Source organism: Corythoichthys intestinalis, chromosome 7, assembly GCF_030265065.1.
Source record: "Corythoichthys intestinalis isolate RoL2023-P3 chromosome 7, ASM3026506v1, whole genome shotgun sequence".
Lineage (NCBI taxonomy): Eukaryota > Metazoa > Chordata > Actinopteri > Syngnathiformes > Syngnathidae > Corythoichthys > Corythoichthys intestinalis.
The window spans coordinates 38,694,419-38,710,162 of record NC_080401.1 but is presented as its reverse complement, the minus strand read 5'-3'; the positions used below and the strand labels follow the sequence as shown (position 1 = coordinate 38,710,162).

The following is a 15,744-nucleotide window of genomic DNA, read 5'->3' as shown; positions in this document are numbered from 1 at the left end:
TGTTAACTTATTGTTACAAATATTTTTCTAAGTTAATTTTATTGCAGACACCGTGTTTCGGGGTCATCAACCCCCACCTCAAAAGTCAAAACTCTGCCTATGCTTCTTAAATATACATGTATATACAGTATGTTAGGGATGTCCCATCGCATATTTTTGCACCGGAGTCCAAGTCATCTGATTTTGAAAATTGATCGGATACTGGAAAAAAAAACCAAAGAAATCAAACATGCTAGTACTGTACTGGTCGTAGTACTTCCTCCTCCGCTTTTTCCGGGAGTGTTGTAGAGTGTAAAATAGAGATGTTCCGATCACGTAACTTTCAAAGTATCGGAATCGGCAAAAAAATATCGGCCATGCCTTTTTTTAATATATATATATTTTTTTTAATTAAATCATTTTCTAATTGCATTTAACGTTACAGACATAATATATTACACTCATCCAGAGTCTTTAGTTTAGGCTTAAGGTAGGGTTATCAAATTTACCCCGATAACGGCGGTAATGAACTTTTAAAAAAATGTATCATGTTAAAATATTTAACGCAATTAATGCATGCGCTGCACGACCCACTCACGCATTGTCGCGCTCAATCTGTAATGGCGCCGTTTTACCTATAAAGAGAAATAAATGGCATCGTGAAATGAGTAGAGTGAATTTTGGCAGCCTTTGGAGCCTTTTTTTAATTGGCTAAAGCCTTGCAATCCCTCTCCCTATGATTAGAAATATCATGGGAAGCAATGTGGGGAATCAAGGTAGCAATTGATCTTTTTCTTAACACCTTATGTTATTTCCCAACGCAGAGAAGATATATCAATTGGTAGCACTACGCACAGTCATGGTTCCACTTCCCATCATGCATTTGGGTATGGCTACAGTATCATTTGCTGAAAGCTCAACAGATACACTAGATGGCCATATTTAGTCACAATATACAAAGTCACAAGTCTTTCTATCCGTGGATCCCTCTCACAGAAAGAATGTTAATAATGTAAATGCCATCTTGAGGATTTATTGTCATAATAAACAAATACAGTACTTATGTACTGTATGTTGAATGTATATATTCGTCCGAGTTTTATTCATTTTTTTCTTAATGCATTGCCAAAATATATGTGATCGGGAAAAATTATTGGGAATGATTGGAATTGAATCGGGAGCAAAAAAAAAGCAATCGGATCGGGAAATATCGAGACCGTCAGATACTCAAACTAAAACGATCGGGATCGGATCGGGAGCAAAAAAACATGATCGGAACAACCCTAGTGTAAAATGTATATTTTTATTTCTCTTAGCAATGTCATTGTAATTAGGGCCCGAGCACTAAGCGTGCGAAGGCCCTATTGTTTTGCAAAGGATTATTTTTATTTTTTATTTTATTTTATTTTTTTTTTTTCAGGGCAAATGAAAACGGCCAATTTGGAGGCCTGAACATGCACGAAAAGTCACCAAAATTTGCACATACGTCCGGAAAATTGTAAATTTCGATAATTTTGCAACGTTGCAAAAAAATATAACAAAATGGCTCAGTGGCGCCCCCTTGAAATTTTAAAATTGGCCTATAACATTAGGGTTTGCCAGCGTAGAGCAATGAAATTTGGGGGGTCTATACCTTGTCCAAAACCGCTCCAAAAAAAGCATTTACACGCATATTCCAAACCCAACAGGAAATCGGTTATTTTGGATCAAATATGAAATTTTTATCGATTTACAGGGTGCACATTTGAGACCTTTTCGCCAAGGGAGTTAGTTGGATCATCTTCAAAATTGGTGAGACATATGAAATCTTAAGTTTTGAAAATGGTGCGTTTTCATTCACGGGTCTGACCTGGGCGTGGTGCCAAAGTCGACCATTTTTTCGGCAAAATGACAAATTCAGTAAATGACTAATAGTTCCTTGACACAACGTTCAATCTTTTTCATATTTGGCATGTATGTGTTGTATCCCACCCTTAACACGAGTGCATTGAAATATTACCCATTAGGTCTAGCGCCCCCTAGTGGGAACAGGAAATGCCTTTTTTTACGAGACAGGTTCCTCCTCCAAGGGAAAAAAATCTGTTGACCTCAAACCTGCATCAGGGGAGCCTTAAGACCTGTGTTCAGGTGCCTGATGAAAAATATTGAGGTTTCGTTGAGGCGGAGGGGTCCAAACAGGAAAGTGAAAATGAACGTCAACAATTTGTCACACAAAAAACTTTGAACAGTCATAACTCGGCAGATATACAACATATCTGCGCCAAACTTCCCGTGTTTGTTGAGAGTCATACCCTGAAGGTTCTTGTAGGGGTAATTTGCATCAACTCTATAGTGCCAACTAGTGGCGACAGAAAGAAGTTTTAAAAAAGGCCTTTCCTATTGGGTTTTTTCAACATAGAGCAAGGAAATTTGGGGAGTAGATACCTTATGCAAAACTGCTCCAAAAAGTCTCTTGCACCCGTATTCCAAATCCAACAGGAAATCGGGTATTTTGGATCGAATGTGAAATTTTCATGGGTTCACAGTAGGAGTTTACATTTGGAGGCTTGAATATGCACAAAAACTCGTAAAAATTTGCACATACATGCGGCTTTGGATAACATTCGATAATCTTGCAATGTTACGAAAAAATGTAACAAAATGCCTCAGTGGCGCCCCCTTGAATTTTTCAAAAAGGCGTTTCCTATTAGGTTTTTTTAACATAGAGTGATGAAATTTGGGGAGTCGATACCTTGTGCAAAACTGCTCCAAAAAGTCTCTTGCACCCGTATTCCAAATCCAACAGGAAATCGGGTATTTTGGATCGAATGTGAAATTTTTATCGGTTCACAGTAGGAGTTTACATTTGGAGGCTTGAACATGCACGAAAACTCACAAAAATTTGGACATACATGTGGCTTTGGATAACGTTCCATAATCTTGCGATGTTACGAAAACATGTAACAAAATGGCTCAGTGGCGCCCCCTTGAAATTTTCAAAAAGGCGTTTCCTATTAGGTTTTTTTATCATAGAGTGATGAAATTTGGGGAGTCGATACCTTGTGCAAAACTGCTTCAAAGAGTCTCTTGCACACACATTCCAAATCCTACAGGAAATCGGGTATTTTGGATTGAATTCGAAATTTTTATCGATTTTCAGTGTGCACATTTGAGACCTTGGCACGGAGGGAATTAGTTTGATCATCCTCAAAATTGGCGAGACTGTTCATGAGACATATGGAATCTTAATTTATCAAAATGGTGTGTTTTCATTCACGGGCCTGACCTAGGGGAGGTGCCAAAGTTGTCCATTTTTTCGGCTAAACGCCAAATTCGGATAATGACTGATAACTCCCTCATACAACGTTCAATCTCTTTTAAATCTGGCATGTGTGTGAGGTATCCCAGCCTGAACAGGACTGGATTGAAATATTATCAATTGTGCCTGGCGCCTCCTAGTGGGAGCAGGAAATGCACATTTTTACGGGACACACTCCTCCTCTAAGGGAAAAAAAAAATCAATCAACATCAAACCTGCATAAGGGAAGCCTTAAGACGTGTTGAGATGGCTGATGAAAATTATTGAGGTTTGGGTAAAGCAGAAAGGTCCAAAAGGAAAGTGATTATGACTGTCATCATTTTCTCTCTCCACATATTTTGAACAGTCATAACTTGGGAGATGTAGAGGGGGGCTGTCTGCCACCACCTCGACCTGCATGCCGTCCGAGTTTGCATGGCGTCCGAGTTGCGCCAAAGTGCGAGGGCCCGTTCAGTCCTGCTTGCAGGCCTAGTTCTGAATTGTTTTGCTAGTATTTTGCCCTTAAAAAATAAAAACAAATGTATATATTTTAAAATTAAAAACCCGATCCTTTTCACCAGATTCTGATCGTCTAAAAATGGCCCGAGATCCGATCACGTAATCAGATCACGGGACATCCTTAATACAGTGTTGGCCAGAAGTATTGGCACCCCTGCAATTTCTTCAGATAATGCTCGATTTCTCCCAGAAAATGATTGCAATTACAAATGCTTTGGTAGTAATGTCTTCATTTATTTTGCTTGCAATGAAAAACCACAAAAGAGAATGACAAAAAAAATTAAATCTTCATTTTACACTAAACTCCAAAAATGGGCCGGACAAAAGTATTGGCACCCTCAGCCTAATACTTGGTTGCAGAAATAACTGCGAACAGTCGCTTCCGGTATCCATCAATGAGTTTCTTAAAATGCTCTGCTGGAATTTTAGACCATTCTTCTTTGGACAACTGCTCCAGGTCTCTGAGATTTGAAGGGTGCCTTCTCCAAACTGCCATTTTCAGATCTCTCTACAGGTGTTCTATGGGATTCAGGTCTGGACTCATTGCTGGCCACTTTAGAAGTCTCCAGTGCTCTGTCTCAAACCATTTTCTAGTGCTTTTTGAAGTGTATTTTGGGTCATTGTCCTGCTTGAAGACACATGACCACTGAGGGAGACCCAGCTTTCTCACACTGGGCCCTAGATTATGCTGCAAAATTTGGTGGTAACCTTTAGACTTCATAATGCCATGCACACGGTCAAGCAGTCCAGTGCCAGAGGTAGCAAAGCAACCCAAAAACATCAGGGAACCCCGCCAAGTTTGTAGGGACCGTGTTCTTTTCTTTGGAGGCCTCGTTTTTTCCCTGTAAACTATGTTGATGCCTTTCCCCAAAAAGCTCTTTTTTTGTCTCATCTGACCAGAGAACGTTCTTCCAAAACGTTTTTGGCTTTCTCAGGTAAGTTTTTGGCAAACTCAAGCCTGGCTTTTTTATGTCTCTTGATCAGAGGTGGGGTCTTTTTCAGTTGTCTTGCATGCATTACTCACGTACAGTTGGCGGAGGGGCCAAATAGGCCAGTTCCCGAGGGGGAGCTAACTGCTGCTGTATGTTATTCATAATTCCTTTCATAATTCCTTGCCAAATGTAACAGTATTCCTTTTCCCCCTTTAACAAATTTGTTGGGGTACGCTCTATTATGCAGAGCAAAGTTTTTTGTTGTTGTTGTGGAATAAAGTCATAACATTACGAAGATTTTTTAAAAAAATTATTTACAAAAAGTTGTACACTACATATAAGCACAGCCTGTCTCTATAAGACAGCCTTTATACAAAAGCATGTTTTCTTCTAAAGTGAAACTGCTGCCTCATGTTCTGCTTGCTGTCATCTCATGGCACCGGGTCGATCTAAGTCATCGCTCATCCCTTTTGAGGAATAATTTATGAGCAAAGTGTTTGTGTCGGGTCAAAGGGAAGCATGCGCCATTCCACTCGCCTGAGCATTCTGATACTATTACACAACGTGATGAGACAGTAAAGTGGCTGCGCAAACATGGCTCAGACTCTCAATGTCTGTGACTTTATTGTCGCTAATAGCATTACATGAACGCTCTTTTGTGTTGCTAGGAAACTAATGGACTTGCTGTAAATGGCCATGTGACTTCATTATCGAAAGATAATGTGAGTTTAAAGTCAATCAGGATTTGGCAACGACGACCGCCGCCAGTCATTATTTTGTTACCATGGCCCCAAAGACGACTTGGTGGACAAGTAGCTTTACAGATAATTCTATTACATGTGAAAAGCATTTGTGAACAGCTTGATGGGATTGTCACACTTATTGTTCAAGCCTTGCCTGCTGCAGGCGTGTGAATAATTACATCTCTCTAAATGCGAATCATACATGATGTGGTCCTCCCACGTCATGTGGCAAGATAATTGTGTTGCCATGGCAATGCAATCTGTTCTCATCACCTTGTTCTTGCGTTGGAAGAAGACCACAGTTTTACATTCTGATGCATGTATGGAAAGCTGTATGAGTTTTTTATATATATATATTTTTTTACAATTAAATGCAGGACAACAAGCTAAATAGGAGTCTGTTAATGTACCAATTAACAGCTATTCAGATAACTGTAGCCTAAGCAACACAACATAACTTATTTATAGTGCTGCAACAATTAATCGATCAACTCCAGTATTCGATTAGAAAAAAATGTTCGAATTAAATTTTGCTGCTTCGAGTATTCGTTTAATGAAAGTGGCATTGAAATGGTTTGTTTTGAAAGGGTTTGCATTTAGTTTAGGGCTGTCCCAAACGACTAATTTCCTCCCAATTAGTCAGCCGACTATTTTTACAATTAGTCGACGAATCTAATTTTTTTGTCTGTTTGTTTACTAATTTAATAATGAATTTTTTTTAAGCTTATTAATTTACAAAAAACATCTTGGAACACCTAAATTCTTTATTAACGTATAAATAAATGACATAAATATCAATAATAAATCACAAACAATGAGGTCGAATGCTGCTGGCATTAACTAGTGCAAAAAAAAATGTAAACGAAAACACTGTCACTTCACCTTTTTAACAGGAGTCAAAACAATTCTTACTCTTTTTGTGGTATGTCTATAGACCCTACTCACCTATGTCACAAAATGGGCGTGTCGCTGTTTCCGGCCGCCATATTGTACCTCTTTTTCAGACCTATTCTCATTGTTTTCAATTAGTCGAGCAAGTTATAGAGCAATTCATGGAAGCCCCGGTGTTATCTGACGCTGTAAACTCATTGGATCCGTTGCATAAAAGGCGTTACGTGGAAAAGCTTCAGTTTATCCATTCGCCAGATCCGTATTTGATGCCTAAATCGATGTTTTTCGACCCGCTGGCTTCGCCTGACATCTGATATCCTGATATTTACAACTATCTTGTCCACACAAAATCAGCCTATTCTCACGAAAGTTTGAAAAACTTTAAGAGCTTGGAGGCTTATAAATGCTACGTTGCTGGTTGGGTGAAACAGGTCCTCGTACACGAAAATTCGGCAGGAATCTTGTGCTCGGAAGGTGAGTTACGAAATTTTCAATTCAAAATCTTTTGTTCTTGCTGACATCCACTGTCAAGTCTAATGTATTTCATATCATTTGTCAATGGCGCTAGGGCTTTTAATGTTTATATGGTTTAGCGATAGCACTCTCACTATATACATATATAATACGTAATAAATATGAAGTGCAATAGCACTACTCCAGATTGTCCCTAGTTGAATTTATTTTTTGGCTTTTGACCTCAATAGTGAAATTGTAAATTAATTGTATGACAACTGTCTGATTATCCCCTTATAATTATATATTTTCAGGTAGTTCATTCACAACGTCTGAGTGTATGTTGGCGGCGATTAGCCTGCAATGATCTTAATTGTGGTTGTCAGCCCAAAACCCTCTAAATATATATTAAATGCATCTTACCAGATATAAAATGACTACTACATAATCTGTGGTAGTCGTTTGGAGCCCAGTTTTCTCGTCGAATTGCAGCAGTCAATCTCGGTCTCCTCTTCGGGTCTCTCGGAATACGGTAAAAATTCAAGTCTCTCCGTCTATCTTCTCTGTTTTTGCAACCGACCGCCACACACGACTTCACCATTTTGATTATTAATGTTAACGAGCAGAAAAACACGCCATAATAGGAGGAATTTACGAAGCGCTAATGCATTAACATGACTAGTATCCGGACAACATGGCGCGGGGGTGTGGCTGTGACGTCACGTGAGTAGGGTCTATATTGTTCTAAATGTTAAAATGAATTGCAATGTCCCGGACAATCATTTTCAGAATACTTTGTGTGAGTTCAGATGCTCATTCTGGTGCGCATTCCCCATTTTTGGGGGAGGGGAAAAACTGTTCAACTTTTGTTTTAATCTGAAAATAGATAAAGCAGAAGGCACACTGAAATATTACCACAATTATTTTGAATGAAAGGCACACATAGTCATAATAACAAAAATTAAATATATAGTATTAATTTGATAGTATAGTATACTACTATATGTACACTCACCGGCCACTTTAGTAGGTACACCATGCTAGTAACGGGTTGGACCCCCTTTTGCCTTCAGAACTGCCTCAATTCTTCGTGGCATAGATTTAACAAAGTGCTGGAAGCATTCCTCAGAGAGTTTGGTCCATATTGACATGATGGAATCACACGGTGCAGATTTGTCGGCTGCACATCCATGATGCGAATCTCCCGTTCCACCACATCCCAAAGATACTCTATTGGATTGAGATCTGGTGACTGTGGAGGCCATTTGAGTACAGTGAACTCATTGTCATGTTCAAGAAACCAGTCTGAGATGATTCCAGCTTTATGACATTGCGCATTATCCTACTGAAAGTAGCCATCAGAAGTTGGGTACATTGTGGTCATAAAGGGATGGACATAGTCAGCAACAATACTCAGGTAGGCTGTGGCGTTCCAGCGATGCTCAATTGGTACCAAGGGGCCCAAAGAGTGCCAAGAAAATTTTCCCCGCATCATTACACCACCCGCGGCCTGAACCGTTGATACAAGGCAGGATGGATCCATGCTTTCATGTTGTTGACGCCAAATTCTGACCCTACCATCTGAATGTCGCAGCAGAAATCGAGACTCATCAGACCAGGCAACGTTTTTCCAATCTTCTATTGTCCTATTTCGATGAGCTTGTGTGAATTGTAGCCTCAGTTTCCTGTTCTTTGCTGAAAGGAGTGGCACCCGGCATGATCTTCTGCTGCTGTAGCCCATCTGCCTCAAAGTTCGACGTACTGTGTGTTCAGATATGCTCTTCTGCCTACCTTGGTTGTAACGGGTGGTTATTTGATTCACTTGCCACGTTTACATGGAGCCAAATATTCCAATTACAATCGGAATATTTGTTCAAACCGAATAAATGTGTTCCATATAAACACCTCATTCGGAATGTACAGGCCCAAACCGAATGGAATTCCATTCCGATTCACAGGGGTGGAATATTCCTTTTCCCAAACCGATTAGAAGTAAAATTATATCATGTCAACAGGGAAGCGGAATGGTGTCTGGTTGCGTTCTTTCTGCACATGCTCCGTACTGACGTGGTGACGTCACTTGGTGACGTAAGTAACGTCACTTGCAACATGGCTTCCAAGCACATGCACAGCGCACCCACACAACTTTTTAAATGAACGGCGTATCATTCAAGTTTTGTTTCCACTCGAAAAGTTAAAACAGCTGCTGATCTGACGATCGATCTCCATGTTTTGCAACGTGACGCTTTGTTTTGATTAATCTGCGCATGTCAGACGGCAGTTGTCAAACGTCCTTTCGGAATAAAGGCAGACACATGTAAACGCTGGATCGGAATAGATGAAGTGACATGTAAACAGCTGATGTGAAATTTCCATTCGGAATGATTTGAATCGGTATGAATAAAAGTCAGCATGTAAACGTGGCTACTGTTGCCTTTCTATCAGGTAGAACCTGTCTGGCCATTCTCCTCTGACCTCTGGCATCAACAAGGCATTTCCGCCCACAGAACTGCCGCTCACTGGATATTTTTTCTTTTTCGGACCATTCTCTGTAAACCCTAGAGATGGTTGTATGTGAAAATCCCAGGAGATCAGCAGTTTCTGAAATACTCAGACCAGCCCTTCTGGAACCAACAACCATGCCACGTTCAAAGTCACTCAAATCACCTTTCTTCCCCATACTGATGCTCGGTTTGAACTGCAGGAGGTTGTCTCAAACCATGTCTACATGCCTAAATGCACTGAGTTGCCGCCATGTGATTGGCTGATTAGAAATTAAGTGTTAACGAGCAGTTGGACAGGTGTACCTAATAAAGTGGCCGGTGAGTGTATATTCACAATAATACTTTATAATATAAAGTAACTAACATTAGTGCAGTCATGGATTATAGTAAGCAGGCCAGTGCTGTTTTTCCATATAAATTTTCATTATATTATGTATATATACAGTATATTTATATATATCCCCCCCCCCCCAAAAAAAAAAAAAAGTGGGAGCTTCAATGATCCTAATAAATACAATCTGCATGCTGTGCACGGAGATGCCGAGATCTTCAGCTTTCAGGAGCAGCAGCAGAGTAGATTAAAAACATGATGTACAATGATGCAAGTTAATAAGACACACATAAAGGCAACTTCAATTTAAAAAAATCAGTAGAAAGTTGTATGGACTTACAATCCGCCTGTGTTTTTCGAGGACACTTTCCAGTATATCAACACACGACAAGTCTAACCAAATGATGTGCAGTAGACGTGCTGGGGTCCACATTGTCGCGGACAGCAAGGTCGCTGATCGCTAGAAATCCGAGCAGTTCTTGAACGCAGCACGAGCACGACCTCGCTCATCTGCACACAACAGAGAACTTTTACCTACTTACTCCTTCCTTCCCTCCTACTGCACCTCCGCCCGAGTTCTCGCGGCACACCTGACGATCTCTCATGGCACACTAGTGTTGAAAAACACTGCGCTAGCTTGTTGTTTCTTGTTGTGTTCCAAAATTACACTTGGGTGACGGCGCTTCAAGTGTTCGTTCATAGCCGACATGCTACGTGCTGGTATGCGAGCTCAGCTTAGCAAGAGTACACACAGTGGCACCCTCCATATTTTCCTTGAAATAATTCCAGGCTCTGGCCATTCTGGTCTGCTTTTTTTCACCGCTTGCATCGCGAGCGCCCGCCATTCTCCGCATGTAATTTTTTTTTTAACCCATCATTACCCGTCGACGTTATGTTTTGCACGTCGATGTATTTACGTCATCGATGATGTCGACAACGTCGACTAGTCGTGACAGCTCTAATTTCGTTTTATTGATTTGGATAGATACACTGCCTACTATTCTGCCTCATTTCACATGGCTGAATTGAGCTGCCCCCTGTTAAGACCAGCATAAGCTAACTTTTTGTTTGAGCTAATGTTTTTTAATGCGTTCGTAAAATAGTTTATAAGTATTTTAAGCCGTTTTTTGTGGGAATATGTGTCCGAACCATTTGTTTAGAGCGTTTTAAAAAAAGTTAGCGTTTTATAGCATTTAAGCTAGCAGATTTTTCTTTGGTTGTACAAAGATCCGCATTTAAATTTTTTTTTTTTTTCATACTGTTTGAGGCTCAGCTTAGGTATTTAAATTTCTTATGTTCCTTATCCGATTACTCGCTTATTCAAACAAACTAGTTCATCGATTAATCGACTACTAAAATATTCGATAGCTGCAGCCCTACTTATTTACCAATCTCTCAAATTCACTCCGAATATCTAACGATTCCTTTAGCTCAATGCCTACTATTGAGAACAATGGACATTCACGTCGTTTAAACTGGGAGGACTGGTTGGCTAGGTTCATACCGCAGGTCTTAATGCACAATTTCGATTTTTTGTCATATCTGCTTTTTTGGCGTGCCCAGTTGCCTTTGTCCATTGAGCCCGTTCAAGTATCAAGCATGTGTACTAATTCGCAGTGCGTGATGCGCTGAGCAAACTGACACGCATGCGCAGGACCATCAAAACAAATGCTGGCTCAACGTCATTCTAGGGTGATCATATATATACAGTGGGGCAAATAAGTATTTAGTCAACCACTAATTGTGCAAGTTCTCCCACTTGAAAATATTAGAGAGGCCTGTAATTGTCAACATGGTTAAACCTCAACCATGAGAGACAGAATGTGGGAAAAAAAAAACAGAAAATCACATTGTTTGATTTTTGAATAATTTATTTGCAAATCATGGTGGAAAATAAGTATTTGGTCAAAACCAAAAGTTCATCTCAATACTTTGTTATGTACCCTTTGTTGTCAATAATGGAGGCCAAACATTTTCTGTAACTCTTCACAAGCTTTTCACACTGTTGCTGGTATTTTGGCCCATTCCTCCATGCAGATCTCCTCTACAGCAGTGATGTTTTGGGGCTGTCGTTGGGCAACACGGACTTTCAACTCCCTCCGCAGATTTTCTATGGGGTTGAGATCTAGAGACTGGCTAGGCCACTTCAGGACCTTGAAATGCTTCTTACGAAGCCACTTCTTTGTTGCCCTGGCTGTGTGTTTGGGATCATTGTCATGCTGAAAGACCCAGCCACGTCTCATCTTCAATGCCCTTGCTGATGGAAGGAGATTTTCACTCAAAAATCTCTCGATACATGGCCCCATTCATTCTTTCCTTTACACCGATCAGTCATCCTGGTCCCTTTGCAGAAAAACAGCCCCAAAGCATGATGTCTCCCCCCCCCCCCCCCCCCCCCCCATGCTTCACAGTGGGTATGGTGTTCTTCGGATGCATTTCAGTATTCTTTCTCTTCCAAACACGAGAACCTGTGTTTCTACCAAAAAGTTCTATTTTGGTTTCATCTGACCATAACACATTCTCCCAGTCTTCTTCTGGATCATCCAAATGCTCTCTAGCAAACCGCAGAAGGGCCTGGACGTGTACTGGCTTCAGCAGGGGGACATGTCTGGAAGTGCAGGATTTGAGTCCCTGCCGGTGCATTGTGTTACTGATAGTAGCCTTTGTTACTGTGGTCCCAGCTCTCTGTAGGTCATTCACTAGGTCCCCCCGTGTGATTCTGGGATTTTTGCTCACCGTTCTTGTTATCATTTTGACGCCACGGGGTGAGATCTTGCATGGAGCCCCAGATTGGGGGCGCATTATCAGTGGTCTTGTATGTCTTCCATTTTCTAATAATTGTTCCCACAGTTGATTTCTTTACACCAAGCGTTTTACCTATTGCAGATTCAGTCTTCCCAGCCTGGTGCAGGTCTACAATTTTGTCTCTGGTGTCCTTCGACAGCTCTTTGGTCTTGGCCATAGTGGAGTTTGGAGTGTGACTGACTGAGGGTTGTGGACAGGTGTCTTTTATACCGATAATGAGTTAGAACAGGTGCCATTAATACAGGTAACGAGTGGAGCCTCGTTAGACCTCGTTAGAAGATGTTAGACCTCTTTGACAGCCAGAAATCGTGCTTGTTTGTAGGTGACCAAATACTTATTTTCCACTCTAATTTGGAAATAAATTCTTTAAAAATCAAACAATGTGATTTTATGTTTTTTTTCCACATTCTGTATCTCATGGTTGAGGTTTACCCACGTTGACAATTACAGGCCTCTCTAATCTTTTCAAGTAGGAGAACTTGCACAGTTGGTGGTTGACTAAATACTTATTTGCCCCACTGTACTTATGAACCCCGGTAAATTACAAATAAATTATTTTAAAAATCATACAATGTGAGTTCCAGATTTTTTCTAGATTATGTCTCTATGGAATTGCATCTATAATTGAAATTTCAGACCTCTACCTATTTTCTAAGTGGGTGAACTTGCAAAATTACAAGGCGTGCAAATACTTCTGCTCCTCAATGTATTTCTGATTTCCGTCAATTTCATTCAGAATTATTCATTTATCATTGTTTGATTAAATTAGCTCAAATGTAACTTTAAACCAAAAAAACCAACATTTTGGTTATCGGCTTTAAAATGTCAATTAATAACAAACACACAAAAGTGGTGCAGGTTCATCCATTTTCTTACAAACGAATTGTGGAGTGAGTGGGTTTGAGGGCGTCAGGCTGGGTGCTGAAGAGCTACAAATACATGCGCAGATACATGTTGTCATAGCAATGACTACAGTACTGTGTTTGTAGAGGCAGCCTCCTCACGCAACTAACCACAACAAGTGAGTGTTTCCAATCAAGAACTAAAAAAGGCTGTCGGCATTCCTCCTCATGTCATGGTACGCAACAAAAGTGGCCACCGTCAACGTTTTAACTAACAATCCCTTCTTTTAAGAGAGAGGTGTCATAAGTTTCACCATATGTGAACGTCGTGGGCGGGCAACAGGTGGTTTGTCTTTATTTTTTTTTTTTCTTCTTCCCCGCTGAAGGATCCTTAACCTATCCTCCTCCCACGCAGAGCTCTCGGGCGCTGCTCCCCGCCGGAGGCTTCACCGACCAGCGTAGAACGTGATGGTGGGCTAACGTGGAGTGAGTGTGTGGGCAATACTAATTCATTATCTGCTTCTCAAAGCAGAGAGAAGGTGTCGCGGAGAGGAGCTTCTTCCGTTCAGGTGTGTGGAACTTTTCTGAAGAGGTGACGTGATGTCTTCTGGAATGAAAGTTTTCATCCTTGCTTTGCAGCTTCGTCAAGGAAAGATCACATTGAAGATCTACAGAACACCAGACCCATGAGTGCTTGACTTCAACCAAGGGTATCTCTCTATTTAACCTTTGTACCAATTCATTTTGCTTACCTAGCTCAGTTTATCTGAGGTGAATCTATCCATCAGTCTTTGCATTCCTGGCACCTTGATGAGAAATTTTCCCATCCAACTAATCACCCTTCCATCTGTCTACTGTATGCCCAAATTCTAGGTTGATTACAGTGAAGTGATGTTATCTGCCCATTTGGCTTTCCATTTATATATCCATTCAGTCATTCCACAGTATCTGTCCATCCCTAGTACTACTTGTCTCCAAGGAAGTCTGTCTCCATTCATCCTCTGTCCACCCCATCAAAGCATGTCCATTTTTGTCAATCTGCCTATTACTATGTGACAGAATCACGTCAGTCGAACCGCCGGACCCGCGCTGGCACAGATCCCAGTATACGGGCCGGCGGGACTCCGGCAATCCGGCCAGAAGGGCAAACCACTCGTGTTCACCTTAGTCTTAACCCTTTGTACTGACTCCATTTCGAAAGGTTTAAAAAAGGCTCACCGAGAACAAGTTGACAAGTTACTCGGATCGACAGTGATCAAACAGAAAGGCGAAACAGGCACTGACTCAGGCGAGGAGGCAAACTCATTCCAAGGTCACCATTAGAGATGCCGATCGATCGGGTCCGATCACGTCATTTTCAAAGTATCGGAATCGGCAAAAAAATATTGGACATGCCTTTTTTAATATATATACAGTGGGGAAAACCCATTGACTGTGTATCAAATACTTGTTCTCCCCACTGTATATATATATATATATATATATATATATATATATATATATATATATATATATATATATATATATATATATATATATATATATATATATATATATATATATATATATATATATATATGTATATTATAGATTATAATTAAATCGTTTTCTAATTGTATTTAACGTTACAGACAAAATGTCTTACACTCATCCAGAGTCTTTAGTTTTGGCTTAAAGTGGGGCTTTCAAATTTATCGCGTCAATGGCGGTATTATTAACATTAAAATATTTAACCCAATTAATGCATGCGCTGCACTACCCACTCACACGTTGTCTCGTTCAATCTATAATGGCACCGTATTACGTATACATAGAACTAAAAGGCAACGTAAAATGACTAGAGAGAATTTTGGCAGCCTTTGAAGCTTTTTTTTTAATTGGCTAAAGCCTTACAATCCCTCTCTCAATGATCAGAAATATCGTGGGAAGCAATGTGGGAAGAAAGGTAGTAGTTGACCTTTTTCTTAACACCCTATTTTATTTCCCAACGCTTAGAAAATATATCAATTGGTACCATTACGCATAGTCATGGTTGCACTTCCCATCATGCATTTGGGCAGAAGTTAAATGGCTGAATTATCATTTACTGAAAGCTCATAAAAATCCACTAGATGGCAATATTTAGTCACAATATACAAAGTCACATTTGTCCTTTAAGAATTACAAGTCTTTCTATCCGTGGATCCCTCTCACAGAAAGAATGTTAATAATGTAAACGCCATCTTGAGGATTTATTGTCATAATAAACAAATACAGTACTTATGTACTGTATGTTGAATGTATATATTCGTCCGAGTTTTATTCATTTTTTTCTTAATGCATTGCCAAAATGTATATGATCGGGAAAAATTATCGGGAATGATTGGAATTGAATCGCGACCAAAAAAAAAGCAATCGGATTGGGAAATATCGGGATCGGTAGATACTCAAACTAAAACGATCGGGATCCGATCAGGAGCAAAAAAACA

At 40.2% G+C, this 15,744-nt stretch overlaps 1 protein-coding gene across 1 annotated transcript in view; it reads left to right on the top strand.

Annotated features, from left to right (window-relative positions):
• The first annotated feature begins 13,469 nt into the window (after positions 1-13,469).
• slc1a6 (solute carrier family 1 member 6) overlaps positions 13,470-15,744 on the top strand; it is a 29,901-nt gene continuing 27,626 nt past the window's right edge. The window contains exons 1-3 of the mRNA XM_057840400.1: positions 13,470-13,619; positions 13,692-13,845; positions 13,916-13,986. The gene's annotated coding sequence lies outside the window, so the exon portion shown is untranslated. The remainder of the gene's footprint in view (positions 13,620-13,691; positions 13,846-13,915; positions 13,987-15,744) is intronic.